This window comes from Equus quagga, chromosome 2 (assembly GCF_021613505.1).
Source record: "Equus quagga isolate Etosha38 chromosome 2, UCLA_HA_Equagga_1.0, whole genome shotgun sequence".
In the NCBI taxonomy this organism is placed as follows: Eukaryota; Metazoa; Chordata; class Mammalia; order Perissodactyla; family Equidae; genus Equus; species Equus quagga.
The window spans coordinates 422,324-436,475 of NC_060268.1; the positions used below are offsets into that span (position 1 = coordinate 422,324).

The window sequence follows — 14,152 nt, forward strand, 5'->3', positions numbered from 1 at the left end:
CAAGTAAATTTAGCAAGTGGGCAAATTCACAAATATGGAATCCATGAATAGTGAGGATGGACTGTACTTTGTTCATGGAACTCTTTCTGGAAGCTACGAATTACACACCATTGCTCTGAACTTGCATGTCAAGAATCTGAGGAGCGAGGTAAATTGCAGAGAAAAAACAATCTTCGGTTTTGGGAAAATAAATTTGGGGGTAAATTTTAATGTGCTAGTGATGATCAATGGTGCCTTTCTAAATGAGCAATCAGTAAGGGAGGTAAATGTTTCTTTAAGATTTCTTGTGTAGTCATTAGTAAAGCAACTTAATAAAAATTACATCCAACAGCTTTCTTCTAGACATTCTCCAGTGCCCTCTTGTTTTCACTCAATAGGTGGATGCTGTGTGTTTCAAACATGGCGGCAAACAGAATGTGCATATTAGTTGACGTTTCTTCTAAATTTCTCTGTAATATCCACCTACATCATCTCAACTGAGTGCATACTATTCCACTGAGCTGTCCGATATTTTGATTGCTTCCAATTTTTGCTATTATAGATAGCTCTACTATAAACGTTTTTAAAGAAAGTTTTCCTTTTAACATTGTCTCCGAGGATAAACCCCGAACGAAAATGGATGGAGAGAAAGAGTCCTCTGATGGCTGTAACGACATCAGCTGGGTCCTTTGGAGATGCTGGCAGGCTTCTCCCGGATGGTTCTGTGTTGCTGGTTTTATTTCTTTAATTTGCTAAATTAAAAGGTGTGAAATTGTATCTCATGATTGTCTTGGTTTGCATTTACTTTATTACTCTGAGGATGAAGAGCTTTTTCATACGTTGATTCTGTCATTTCCTTAGTCAGTCATCAAGCCCCTAGGGCCCAGGTCAGACACTGTCTCTGCCCTCGGGGGACCTCACCTCTGCCTTTACTTTCACACAAATGCCTGTTAAAATTCAACCAACTGCCAATGGAAGCTTGCGTCATCTTTTTAGCTTTGAATAAGCACCTTATTTATTTAAATTTAGACAATAAATCTTTACCTGTCATATTGCTGATATCTTCCCAATTCAGTTTTTCCTCAGTTTTGATTGAATAATTTTAATTTTTACATAGTTGTAAATAATCATATTCAAAATATTTAACAATTTGCAAGATAAAATATTAATATGCAATGTAGTAAACCAAAATATTTATCCAAAATGTAGTTAACATTCCTTTTATTTGCCAAATTAACTCTATCCTAAAATATTTGTAAGTGATATATTATGGAGAAAAAGAGTCACCAAAATATTCTAGAAATTTCCAAGTCATTTGTTGATTGTTAAGATTGCTGCTGCGATCCGGTTGCTGGCGCCGTGACCCAGCTAAGTGACACCCTGTTCAAGCCATGTAAAAACCACACCGATGGGTTCGTATCCCTTCGTGGTTGCTGTGGGGCTGGTTTATTTCAATTCAAGATGCCCCAAAATATTCATTCTGGGGCTGGCCCCGTGGCCGAGTGGTTAAGTTCGCGCGCTCCCCTGCAGGCGGCCCAGTGTTTCGTTGGTTCGAGTCCAGGGCTCGGACATGACACTGCTCATCAAACCACGCTGAGGCGGTGTCCCACATGCCACAACTAGAAGGACCCACAACGAAGAATATACAACTATGTACCGGGGGGGCTTTGGGGAGAAAAAGGAAAAAATAAAATCTTTAAAAAAAAAAAAAACCACACCGATGACTTCACCATTACACAGACACCCCGGAAACTTCCCGGGTCTGTGCTGCAGTGGAAGCTCTGCGGCGGGCACCCACCTGGATGCCCGTGGCCCCCAGAGGTGGGCCTCCCTTGCTGCCCCGCTCCTCTAGTCCATTCCCACCACCGTGGCCTTTGTGGGTGACATCGTTAGACAGCTAACCATCTCAGTGAAGAGGTAGCTTCTCTTTGCCACCCGATATGAAACATTTCAGTACTGGAACACCCAGAGCGGCTCCACCAGTGCGTACCAGCTGACCAGCAGCCCCGGCTACCCCGTAGTAAGCACTGTGTGTGAAACGATTCTTCAGAAACGTGACTCTCGCAGATCTGACACCTGCTTCAATGACAGATCCTGCGCATCCCCAAATACTCTAGATGGTCAACTTGGCAGGATGTGGGAACACACTGGAATCACCCTTGCACGCTCCCCATGGGAACTCTGCACACACGGGCTAAATATCAACTAAATAAACAAACCCCAAAGTCAGCTGACGAGAGCGTTTGGACACTGCAGGCAAATTTATGCCATCGCGTTTATTCAACTGTGAATACTGAGTTACTCTTTCTGGCAATTAGACGACCGATAGATTCAAACCCGCTGAAGGCCAAGTCATGGCTGGAAGAACCTAGAAGGTGACAGTGACAGAGAATTTTCTCTCTGCCCCCTCCCGTCACCCCCCACCCGTCTCTACTGTCTTCCAGGGAACGTGCGAACAAGGAAATGGGATTGCTTCTTGAGAGTAAAGCTGTCGAGTCTGTGAAGAAACATTTTCCAAAATTCAGAAATGAGGCAGAAAGATGAGTGTGCCCTTCGAGTGTCACACCATCGCACATCTAAAAGCTTGCCCAGCTTCACCTGACACCGTAGGTGAAGGTCAGGTTTTTGATTTACTGTTGCTTAGGGCCCAGACTCCATGAAGCTAGGTGTTCACTTAGAATGATAAATGAGAGAGGATTTTTTTCTGGTAGAAATGCAAGCTATTTGATTAAAAAAATAACCCCAAGTTTATGCCTTTATTGTCTGTAGGGCATTAGCCAGGTTTGCATGTAACTTGGCAACACTATTTCATTCTTTCTCTCACTGACTGTATATATTCCTGCATTCTTTAAATCAGATTTTTCAGCCCTGTTTCCTTCCATGGGTTAATTAAAGATTTGACACCTGCTCGCTATGTATGTGTATGAGATTCACATTGCTAACTTTTTCAAAATTAGCTTTGACACCCATAACCTCATGGGTTGCAGTGGAGATGGGCAAAAACATCACCAAAGAGACAGAAGGACTTCCAGACACGGCTGACAGATTGACAGTGGTGACTTGCCGGCATTAATTTGATCACCTGTCAGTTAGGAAGGGGAAGCTGGTGGGTCAGCAACGGAAGCTCCATAAGCAAGTGTCCATCCGTCTGCGTGCTGACCGGGGAATGTGGGGTCCCTCGGAAGGTGTATCCTACGTCTTCAGCAGGTAACCAGCCTGATGTGCTAACACGAAAGCCCTACCTTGAGCTCCTCTTTTTGCATGTCCATGCTCACCTATAAGTTCTGGACTACAAGCCGGCTTCCCAGGCGGGCAGATGGTTCACTCGTCAGGCCCACACACGTCGCCCACGCAGCTGGGGGTTTCCTTATTCGCTGAAAATTAATAAGTTGTCATTGGCATGTGATTTTACATCCTGGCTCTCCATGGAACCTGACAGGGCGTGTCTGTGCTGGGAGTCAAATCTGCTCTGGTTCTCCCACTGGCTCACGTTTCTAGGCCGCCGGCTGTGGCCACCCCAGATCGTGTGCTTCCTCCAAGGCACATGCCAGCTGCTCAGAACTCTGACATGTTTTTGGTCATTTGTTGTTAAATTTCCAATCCCCATGGCCAATGCTTTTATAAAATTTAACAAAAATATCCAGAAAAATGAAATTTAAAAAGGTCATAGAAAATACAAGCCCATTTTTTAATTCTTAGATTCAGTGGAATCCAAATGACTCTGTAATATACACAATGTAGAAGTTCCTTTTAAAAGCGTGAGCATTTCTAAACGCTTGCTTCCAATTTATGTGCTCGTATCAGGTCCAGGGAGCCCGTTCATCTGGGAGCTTGTTAGAAATGTGGATTCTGGGGCCTCACCCCCGGCCCCTGAATCAGAGACTCTGGGGTGGGCCCAGCAGACTGTGTTAACAGGACCCCCACGTGATTGTGACGCGGGCTCGATTTTACGGGAATCCCTCACCCGGGGAGCGGATACGTCAGAAGTCGTGAGCCTGGATGTCAGACGGGCTGGGCAGCTACAGAAACGCAGTCTTGACGAGATGAGGATCATGAGGAAGGGTGGTTCCCTGGCGAACTGTGGCCTGGAGGGCCCACATGGAAGCATTCGGATCCAGACACACACACACCTCTGGTCAAACAAACCTCTACGGGCGAGTGGGAACCCCTGGTCTATTACCTTTTCTAAATGTGGATTTATAGTAATCTGCACTTTGATAAAGTGATGAGTCACTTTTGCCTGACAAGTGTTTCAGCTCAGATCATTGTATATCAAATCCTAAGAGTAGGAAGGCTTATTCTTGAGGTCTTTATTCTGTCACAATAATCTGCTTCCATTTTTAATTCTGTATCACTCTATTTTGAATAGTGAGATGTTCAAATACATTTTTAGTCATCCTTGAGTATTTCTTTTTCCTTGATAATTTGAAAGTTAATTCTTACCAATTAGTTTTAGAATAATTTTGTTCTATTCCATAAAGTGTCCTAACAACATTTCAGTTGAAACTGTTAACTATGGGTTAACTTTTAGTTAACTATTACTTCACTTGGTGATGAGTTAGAAAAAAGCAGGCCCTGGATTCCCATCCCGGCTCTCGGCTGGCCCGCTCTGTGACTCTGGCAGGACCCTGAGCGGCAGCCTTGATTGGGCGCCAGCCACGCCTGCCCCTCAGGCCACTCAGGAATTAATGGAACAATGCGTGCAAGTCACCCAAGAGCTCGCAAGTGCTTCAAAAGTCACTGCCTTTCCCTTCCTCCCATCCCCAAATGCTAAAGATCCTCCTCTTCTCTGTTGCTTAACAGTCTTCTTTACTCCAGGAGAGAAAGAAGTGAGCAACACAGCAGTCCTGAAAGTGATACCTTTTCCCTTTGGACTGCTTGTCTACAACCTAATTATTTCATAGATAGTATTTTTATTACTACGATTTTTGGGTGAGTTGTACTCAGTCATAAAATGTGACATATGATGATATAATTCCTGATTTCTTAGTTCTTATGGTAAGTCTCCGTGTATTCAAGTAGAGAATACATTTTTATGACTTCTTATGTGTCTGAGAGAAAAATATTTATTTTCCACAGCAACAAAAGAAAAAAATAGATAAATTAGACTACATGAAAATTTAAAACATCTGTGCATCAAAGAACACAATCAACAGAGTGCAAAGGTAACCTATGGAATGGGGGGAAATATCTGCAAATCCTATAAGGGGTTAATATCCAGAATATATAAACTTAATAACTTAATAACAAAAAACAAACAACCTGATTAAAGAATGGGCAAAGGACTTGAATACACTTTTCTCCAGGGAAGATATACAAACGGTCGATAAGCACATGAAAAGATGCTCAATGTCACAAAGCATCAGGGAAATGCAGATCAAAACCATGAGACATCACCTCGCACCTGTCAGGATGGCCATGATCAAAAAGACAAGAGACAGCAGGTGCTGGCGAGGACGTGGAGAAAAGGGGAGCCTTGTGCACTGTTGTGGGAATGTACAATGGTGCAGCCACTATGGACAACAGTGTGGAGGTTCCCCAAGAAATTAAAAATAGAGCTACCATGTGATCCAGCAATCCCATTTTGGGTATATCCCCAGAAGAACTGAGGGCAGGATCTTAAAGAGATGTTTCTACACCCACGTTCAGAGCAGCATCACTCACAATAGCCAAGAGGTGGAAGCAACCCATGTGCCCAACGATAGATGAGTGAATAAACAAACGTGGTCTATACACACAGTGGAATATTATTCAGCCCTCAAAAGAGAGGAAATCCTGCCACATGCTACATGATGGATGAATCTTGAAGACGTTAATCTAAGTGAAATCAGCCAGTCACAAAAAGACAAATACTGTGTGTAAATATACTGTATATAAATACTCAGATGAGGTCCCTGGAGGAGTCAAATTCATGGAGACAGGAAGTGGAATGGGGGTGCCAGGGGCTGGGGGGAGCAAGGAATGGGACACTAGTGTTTACTGGGGACAGAGTTTCAGTTTGGGAAGATGAAGAGAGTTCTGGAGACGGGTGGTGGTGGTGGCTGACGACAACGAGAATGTCCTTAATGCCACTGAACTGTGCCCTTGAAAAGGGTTAAGATGGTAAATTTTGTGTTATGTGAATCTTACCACATTTAAAAAGAAAAAGCCTCAAAAAACCCCAACATGTTTAATTTTCCTTTCTCTACCCTTAATCTTGATATGAATCATCATTCTGCCTTATCGTTGGCACCACTCTTGCTTCAGTTCCACCTAAGGCCTGGGCTGGGAGGGCCCGAGCCCTGGGGAGGGGCGGGTTCAGCGTCTGTGGGCTCGTCCCGAGAGTGACTGGGCCTCAGCACAGGTAAGGCCAGGAGAGGACCTGAAGTACGCTGCCGAGATGGGGAAAGTCTCCCCGAGGAGCTGGGACACAGTCCTTGAAGGTCGGTTCCGGAGCAGAGGTGGTTTCCGGGGCTGACAGGGCGCTGGGGGCTGGAGAGTCTGTCTTCCTTTCCCGGCTCCCCGGCTGCAGCTGAGGAGGTTCACCGGGACCTGCCGGCCTTTGCTGACGAGGGATCCGGATGAGCCCCCAGTCCCCACCGCATCACCGATCCTGGGGCATCGGCAGGAGCCTGGAAGGCACAGCTGACAGCGCCCAGGGCTGTAGGGAGGGCAGGCCACGTGCCGGGCCCTGGCAGCACCTCAGGAGCCCTCCCGGGGCAGAGGCAGCCCGCCTGGGGGCTCCGCAATGACAGGCAGGTATTTGACGCGCTCCTCCCTCTCTGGGCGGTTTTCATTCTGACAAAGGGCCTTCCGGCACCCTTTGTGTCATTGTGTTTGTTCCAGTGGGCTTTTGCTGAGCTAGTATTTTAACCATCTTCTTTCCTTTTTCAACGAGTGCTCTTTTCAGCTTTGTTTCACGTTGCTTCCTTGTATTTTTCACTGTTTTTCAATGGGATGAGGAGGGACAGAAAGAGTTGCGAGCCCATGCCGCTCCCCCCTCTCCTGGCTCCGATGCACATCTCTGTCAGTCCCAGCCAAACCCAAATGCAGGGGCGGTTTCTACCCCGAAAATTCAGCGTGCAAGGCATTCAAAAGAACCACTGACACAGAAAGGAGTTCCCTGTCCTTTCCTGTATAATTTAAATACTTCATCATCATTTGTAAGCAGTGATATTAGCCTCAAAGGCAGCTTGGGAAATGGGTGGAATAATATGCCTCCAAAATGTCCAGAGTGTGGGCTCTGTCAACTGGAACCTGTGGTCTCTAACACAGGTCACCACAGGACAGAGACACCCGCTCGAGAAGCCCAGCCACATACAGAAAACAAAATAAGTGGAAAACAATCCTGGGGGGAGGGGGAAGCTTCTAGAGAAGAGCAGGAGCCTTAAACCCGCAGTCGGGGCCTCCTGCCGAGAGCCCCTTTCACAGGCTGCCTCACAACAAACTCACTTGAAGGCGGGCCTTGGAAGGAAAGTCACTCTTTCACAGATATTTCCCACAGCTTCCCTTTAAAACAGTATCCTTCAGGGCCTGGCCCAGTGACATACTGGTTAAGTTCACTCCACTTCAGCGGCCCAGGGTTTGTGGGTTCAGATCCTGGGCATAGACCTACCCACCGCTCATCAAACCATGCTGTGGCCGGTGTCCTACATACAAAGTAGAGGCAGATTGGCACAGATGTTAGCTCAGGGCCAATCTTCCTCAGCAAAAACAAACAAACCAAAAAAATATTCTCCTTCGACACCGCGGGACATGCTGCTGTTACAACCTTACCGGGCCCTGGCCTCAACGTGGCAGGGCCAATAACCTTCTCTGTGTACTTGGCTGAGTTCAGCTCCGTCTGCCTTTCACCAAAGGAGTTCACTGCCAGGTGAGAGGGGGCCACAACATCTGGCAATCGGTTCAGGGAAAGACAGGCAACAGTACAGATGCCTACGTCCCTGACAGCACAGCTGACCGCTGATCACCCGCCTCACACCGCTTTCACCGGTTGAGCCTCGATCTGTCTCTCCCTCCGGAAGGCACCCCGGGAGTGTGGATTCAGCTGGAGACTCAGTTCCACCCGAGTAAGCTGCTCACCTGAGCCCCTCAATTCTGACGTTGTCCGTTCACGTCACAGTTGCTCTCCCTGGGTCGGGTGGCGTGGCCACCCTGCCTCCCACGGCCGTTTCACTCTCGTCGGCTGGGAGCCGCGCTCGCCTGGCGGCCTGACCTCACGAAGCCTCTTTCTCAGGATCATCAGCCTGGAAACTCACGCGCTTCCTCCCATAGGTGAACGACGGCTCGACCCCACTGGACCTCAGGCCAGACGGACCTGCCTGTCCAGCCCTACTCGGTGGAGCTCTCCTCAGCCCTGAAGGCCCTCAGGATGTGCCCTCACTCGTGCAATGACGCCTCCCAGGGCGAGGCCCCACCCACCATCAAACGCGTGCGTTTCAGCAGCAGTTGCTTGTTCCTTTTGTTTCTGACAGTTTTCTCCCCTTTACCCCTTTTATTGTGTGATTAATTCTAAGATTTTATTTATTTATTTATTTATTTATTTTGAGGAAGATTAGCCCTGAGCTAACATCTATTGCCAATCCTCCTCTTTTTGCTGAGGAAGATTTGCCCTGAGCTAACATCCATGCCCATCTTCCTCTTATTTTGTATGTGGGATGCCTGCCACAGCATGGCTTGATAAGCCGTGTATAGGTCAGCAATGGGGATCCGAACCCACCAACCCTGGGCTGCCAAAGCGGAGAGCGCAAACTTAACCACTCAGCCACCGGGCCGGCTCCTATCATTCTTTATTTCCGCTTATTTTTGCTATTTCTTATTTCCACTTAATACATGCCATTGATACTCACTAAACGCTGTATATATACTCCTTTCTCCTTCCTTTGAAATATGTTTGGAAGAAAGAATTGAATAAAACCACTTCTACTTAAAACAAATCTGTACGCCAACACACACTCCATCATGAGCGTCTTCGAATTCATTCTTCTGCTGATTACAGCGATAATAACCCCCAATCCTGAGGCTTCTTTCTATGAGTAAAAAAGGACATTTGAGCTTTGGGTCTGAGCCCTCCGCGTCTTATCCCATTCTCAGTTTTTGGACTGTTATTCTGAAACTTGTGCTTTTCCTGGGGGTCAGAAGGACGTGTACTCAAATCCGGACTCTATTACTTAACAAAGCACGTTACTTGACATCTGAAACAAGGGGGCTGTACCACCAGGGTTTTGAAGACTGAGTGAAACAGTGTATCATACAGCTCTGGCTACATAGGAGATGCGCCCTGCATGCTCGCTCCCCTGCCTCTGCCTTTTCAGGTTTGAATCACAGTCTCATTCTGTAAGGGCCCTGTGGTCAGAGCACTGATCCGCCTGCACGGCGTTTTCAGTCTCCCGTCCTAAGAGCTGATGAAACAGACATGATGTGAAGAAATTCCTATTTTGGACCCAAAGTGTAAGGTCAGTGACTATTTGGGGTTGGCGGGACATGTGAAATTCTTTCTTTAGCTTTCTCAAATGAATGACATCTTGCTGGACAATTTTTTCCACAAAGAGAACTGCAGATGCTACACGTCCTTGGGGAGCTCTTGGTGTCGTTGTGGCTGCATCTAAAATCGGTGTTTTGAATGTTATCTGGTCTTTATTCCAGATGTTTTCAGATCTCTTACTCACTGAAGTTTAAAAATGTTACACATACTGTCTTGACATCTTTCTCTAGATGTTAACTTCTGTTCATAGATGAAGTCTTTAATCCATTCTGAAAACATTTTATGCCTTAAATTGTTGATTCTTTAAATTTTATTTCTTCTATTGACTCAAGTTCTTACTCTATTATTTTTAAGCTAAAACACTGTACTCGATTCTAGAAATGAGTCATTTTGGTCCCCCATTATTTACACCCATTTACTAGAGCCATCTAATTTTGGATTTGATTCTGTGGTTAATAAGCAAACAGTCCAATTAACTGTTAACCAGTTTTCAGTGTAAACTCTTTACTACTTCTAGAAATGTCCTTAACTGTGATATGCCTTTGTTTCATGTCTTTATATCTTCTTTCTTCTCATTTAGAGCATATTCAAGTCATTTTTTGAATTCTGATGGAGACCTTTTTGTTGTTCCGTATCAGACAATTTTAAAGTTTATTGGTTTTTTCCTATTCCTTTATAATTTTATTCTTTGGAATTGTAGCATTTAAAAATTAATTGAGTTGGGGGCCAACCCGTGGCGTAGTGGTTAAGTTCGCACGTTCCGATTTGGCGGCCCACGGTTCGCAGGTTCAGATCCTGGGTGCAGACTTGGCACTGCTCATCAAGCCATGCTGAGGCAGCATCCCAAGTATAAAAGGGAGGGAGGTGGGCAGGGATGTTGACTCAGAGCCACTCTCCCTCACACACACACAAAATTAGTTGGGTTCTTTTGAAAATTCTTCTTTGACTTATTTTTTGGATATTGAGGTTATGTAATTGAAGATTTTTGTTTGAGACATTTTTGTTGGCATTTTAATGGGTTTAATATGAAGAAGGCTGGTCATTAGATCCAAGAGGCAGAAATACCTCTACTTGTAAATCCTAGCCTTTGAAGGTAAATATAGGAGAACAGTAGGTTTCTCACATACTGATAAGAAAATTCTTCCAATAAATGATAGTCCTCATCTACCTTACATCTTGTGGTTTTATCTTCAAATGAGCCTCTGTTCAACAGATAAAATTATGTTTCAAAGGAAATTGAAATGTAAATACAGTAATTAGTTTCGTCTGTGAAGATCCCACTTTTGACAAAGTCTTGGCTAGTCCAGAACTGAAAGAAAAATCAGCACATCCAGCTGCTCGAGGCTCAGAGCCGCCCCTGTCTGTAATAACCTGCCCCGCGTAGCAAAGCTGGAACAGGGTCGAGTGGCACGAAGCTCTGCTCCAATGCTCTGCAAGTCCGGCTGATCACAGCCGACCCCAAGGACCGGAAGTGGGATGGCTGGGCGGTTTAGTCTGAGAAGTTCTAGCACTAAGAGAAGGAAGGCTGTTCATTGTTCTGTTTATTGTACACCCAGCCATTTAACCAAACTTCCAATTTTAAAAGAAACAAAACTCTTATATACTGAGGAATGCATTTTAAAAGAAAGCTTAGTATTTATTTGAAAACTATTATAAAATGCTTTTTAAAGATATAAAACAACATTGAAGAGAAACGTGTTTCCTGGATGGAAAAAACAAAATATAAAAAAGTTGATCCTTTCCAAATTAATACATGATTTTAATGCAGTTTTAATCAGATTCCCCAATAGTTGTTTCCTGCTTTAGACTATAAGAAAATGAATTTAAAGTTTACATGGGAAAAAAAGCCACATAATACCAAAAAATATTGAAAGAGAAGAGTGAAATGGGACTCAGTTGCTTTTCTATATACTAAAACCTTAAACTATTACAATCAAGATAGTGTCATATTGACACAGGAATAGAGGAAATATAATGCAAGGTGCAGAAATTGATACACAGATATGTGAAACAATCTATGAATGAGGTGGCATTTCAATTCTGTGGATAAAAGGTGTCATCAGACTGGCTGTATCTTGAGAAGAGCATGAAGCTATGTTCATACCTCACACCATACACCAAATATATTCCAGATGGATTAATGTGTGTGCATAAAAATAAATCAATGAAAGTACTGAAAGACAGTTAGGAGGAGATTTATGTTACCTTGGGTAGAGGAAATCTTCCTAAGCCAGAAAAGACACCATAAAGGAAAAGATAGATGTATGTGACTAAATGTAAGAGGGTTTTTTTTGTATGGTGAGAGATACAACAAACAAAATCAAAGAGAAGTGATTGACTGGGAAATGAGTAACTTTACCTGCAGAGCAGAAAAGGCGTTACTGTCGCCAACAAACTAAGAGCTCCCGACAAACTGAAGACAGAGTCAAATACCTTGAGGGAAATAAGGGCAAAGGATGAGAAACGACAATTCACAGGAGAGGAAATGCCACAGAACTCTAAGGACCTGTGAGAAGGTGCTCAACCTCACTAAAACCCAAGGGGAGGTGAGTCAAAACAGAAAACCATCCTCCACCCAGTAGAGTGACAATGCCCGCGGTGCCAGAACACAGGAAACAAGCAGTCCCAGTCCCGTGCTTGCCAACAGGAGCCTGAACCGATACAACGTTTATGGAAAGAAATCTGGCAACACTTGGGAATCCGAGATGTGTGTGCCCTCTGACTCAGCAGCCCCTCTGGGGATCCCGGGAGCAGAGAGCTGTGCACCAGGACAGGCCAGTTAGAGGGAACTCAACACGCCAGGGAACGACGCCAATGTCCCTCCACAGGGGACGGGGCCACCAGCGCTGTGTGACCACTGGCTTGGGTCAGATCCACACCCACGAGCTGGGCAGATGTCTCCTGTCTGTCGTGGAAACACAGTAACGCTCACATCTGAAAAATCCTCAGACACGACATGCACGCACGAAATGTCTATATGTGTGATTGAACCGTACGAAATTGATGATGTTCAACTGCTTTTGATCCAATAAAATGTCAGTCTTGTAAATCTCAACCTAACATACGCTTATGCCATATTTGTGAGCATGAGAAACAACGCAGAGTGAGGCACCCCAGGGCATTAACACGGTTGTCTGGGAAAGCGAGAGACAGGTTAGAAAGGGGAAATGAACAACTTCTCCGCATGTCTTGGCACTGTTCTACTTGTTAAAAATTTTGCAAATTAGGGGCCGGGTAAACAGAAATTTCTCTCATGCAATTTTTGTAGTGCACCAGAAGCTGGAGAGAATACAACAGAAAACCTTCCAAGTCACCTCGGAAAACATTCTTTGCTAAGTTACAGCAAAAAGCAAAGGTAACATTTCTGAGTAGAGTTCCACGGGTTTTACTTTCACCCTGGGTTAAGACCTTTCATTCACTTGATGATTTAAACTAAGTGACACCAAAACTCAAACCTTGGCTGGTAACATTTTCAAGAGCAGGAAAAAGAAAGTTTTTCTCAGCTACAAATCGTGAGGTCCCAGGAAACAGTGATGCACTGGGAGCGGACGGTGCCGCTCTGTTTCCAGACACACAGTGCTGACCTTCGTCCTTGGCCCTCCGGCAGCTAAAAGCATTCTAAATAGGGCGGTGTTTCACCAGGTGGCGGAAGACCAGCAGAAAGGGAGGAAGTCGTGCTGGGCCTCATCCTCCACAGCTGCTTGGACCCGGGCTGCAGCTCCCACGGACTCTCTGCCAGTCCTGAGCGCCCGCTTCTCTGCTTCTGAGGGTCGTTTTGAATATTCCGACGTCCACTTGCTCACTCTGCTCTGTCTACTGCTGTTAGGAGTCTGGTAAATAATCTGACTTGGCTAAGATGCTTTACTGACCGGATATCCTGTAGCTAATTAACTGACTAAAGCCAGAGGAACGTAGAGGTTAGACAATCTGGACGTGTTGTCTTTAAAGGAAGGAAAAGAAAAAAAAGCCAAAATGGTACAGGCCCTTTATCGTCTCAAGTAAACAAAAACAATACGACACTGAACCGCCTCCCCAAACAAGATCTATTTGCAGGTGTGACGTTTTCACTTCCTAATGCCAGCAAGTTCCACTTTGTGCTCAAGGCCTGGAAATGCAGGAGCAGCACCGTCGGAGGTGAACAGCTCGTCTTCCCTTTAGCAAGCGAGAAAAGGGAAATAAATTAACTGCTGCTCTTGAATGCTTTTCCCCAGGCAAAGTTTTACAGATTGCTTTTCCAAAACAACAGCTTTATTGAAATATAGTTCACATACTATAAAATTCACTCTTTTAAAGCATACGATTCAGTGATTTTTAGAATATTCAGTCACGCATCTATCACCATATCAAATTCCAGAACACTTTCGTCACCCCAAAACCATATCCATTAGCAGTCACTCCTCACTCCCCTCTCGCATCCCAGCCACCCCTAACCTACTTTCTGTGTTTATGGATTTGCCTGTTCTGGACGTTTCAGTAAGTGGAACCAGACAACCTGTGGCCTGTTGTGTCTGGTTTCTTCCACTTAGCACCACATCCTCAAGGTTCATCTATGTTGAAAGCATGAATGAACATTTCATTCCTTTTTATGTTGAATCATACTCCGTTGTATAGCTATGCCACAATTTTATCCGTTTGTCAGTTGATGGGCATTTGGGCTGTTTTCTGCAGGTGGCGGATTTATGGCAAAGAATGAAAGAAAGCCCAGGAAGC

The 14,152-nt window shown here is 44.9% G+C and overlaps 1 long non-coding RNA gene across 1 annotated transcript in view; it reads right to left on the reverse strand.

The window, feature by feature from the left end:
- The window catches only part of LOC124236153 (uncharacterized), a 73,573-nt gene that overhangs the window by 32,365 nt on the left and 27,056 nt on the right, over window positions 1-14,152 (reverse strand). The window contains exon 3 of the long non-coding RNA XR_006887651.1: window positions 3,255-3,353. This is a non-coding gene — a long non-coding RNA (uncharacterized LOC124236153). The remainder of the gene's footprint in view (window positions 1-3,254; window positions 3,354-14,152) is intronic.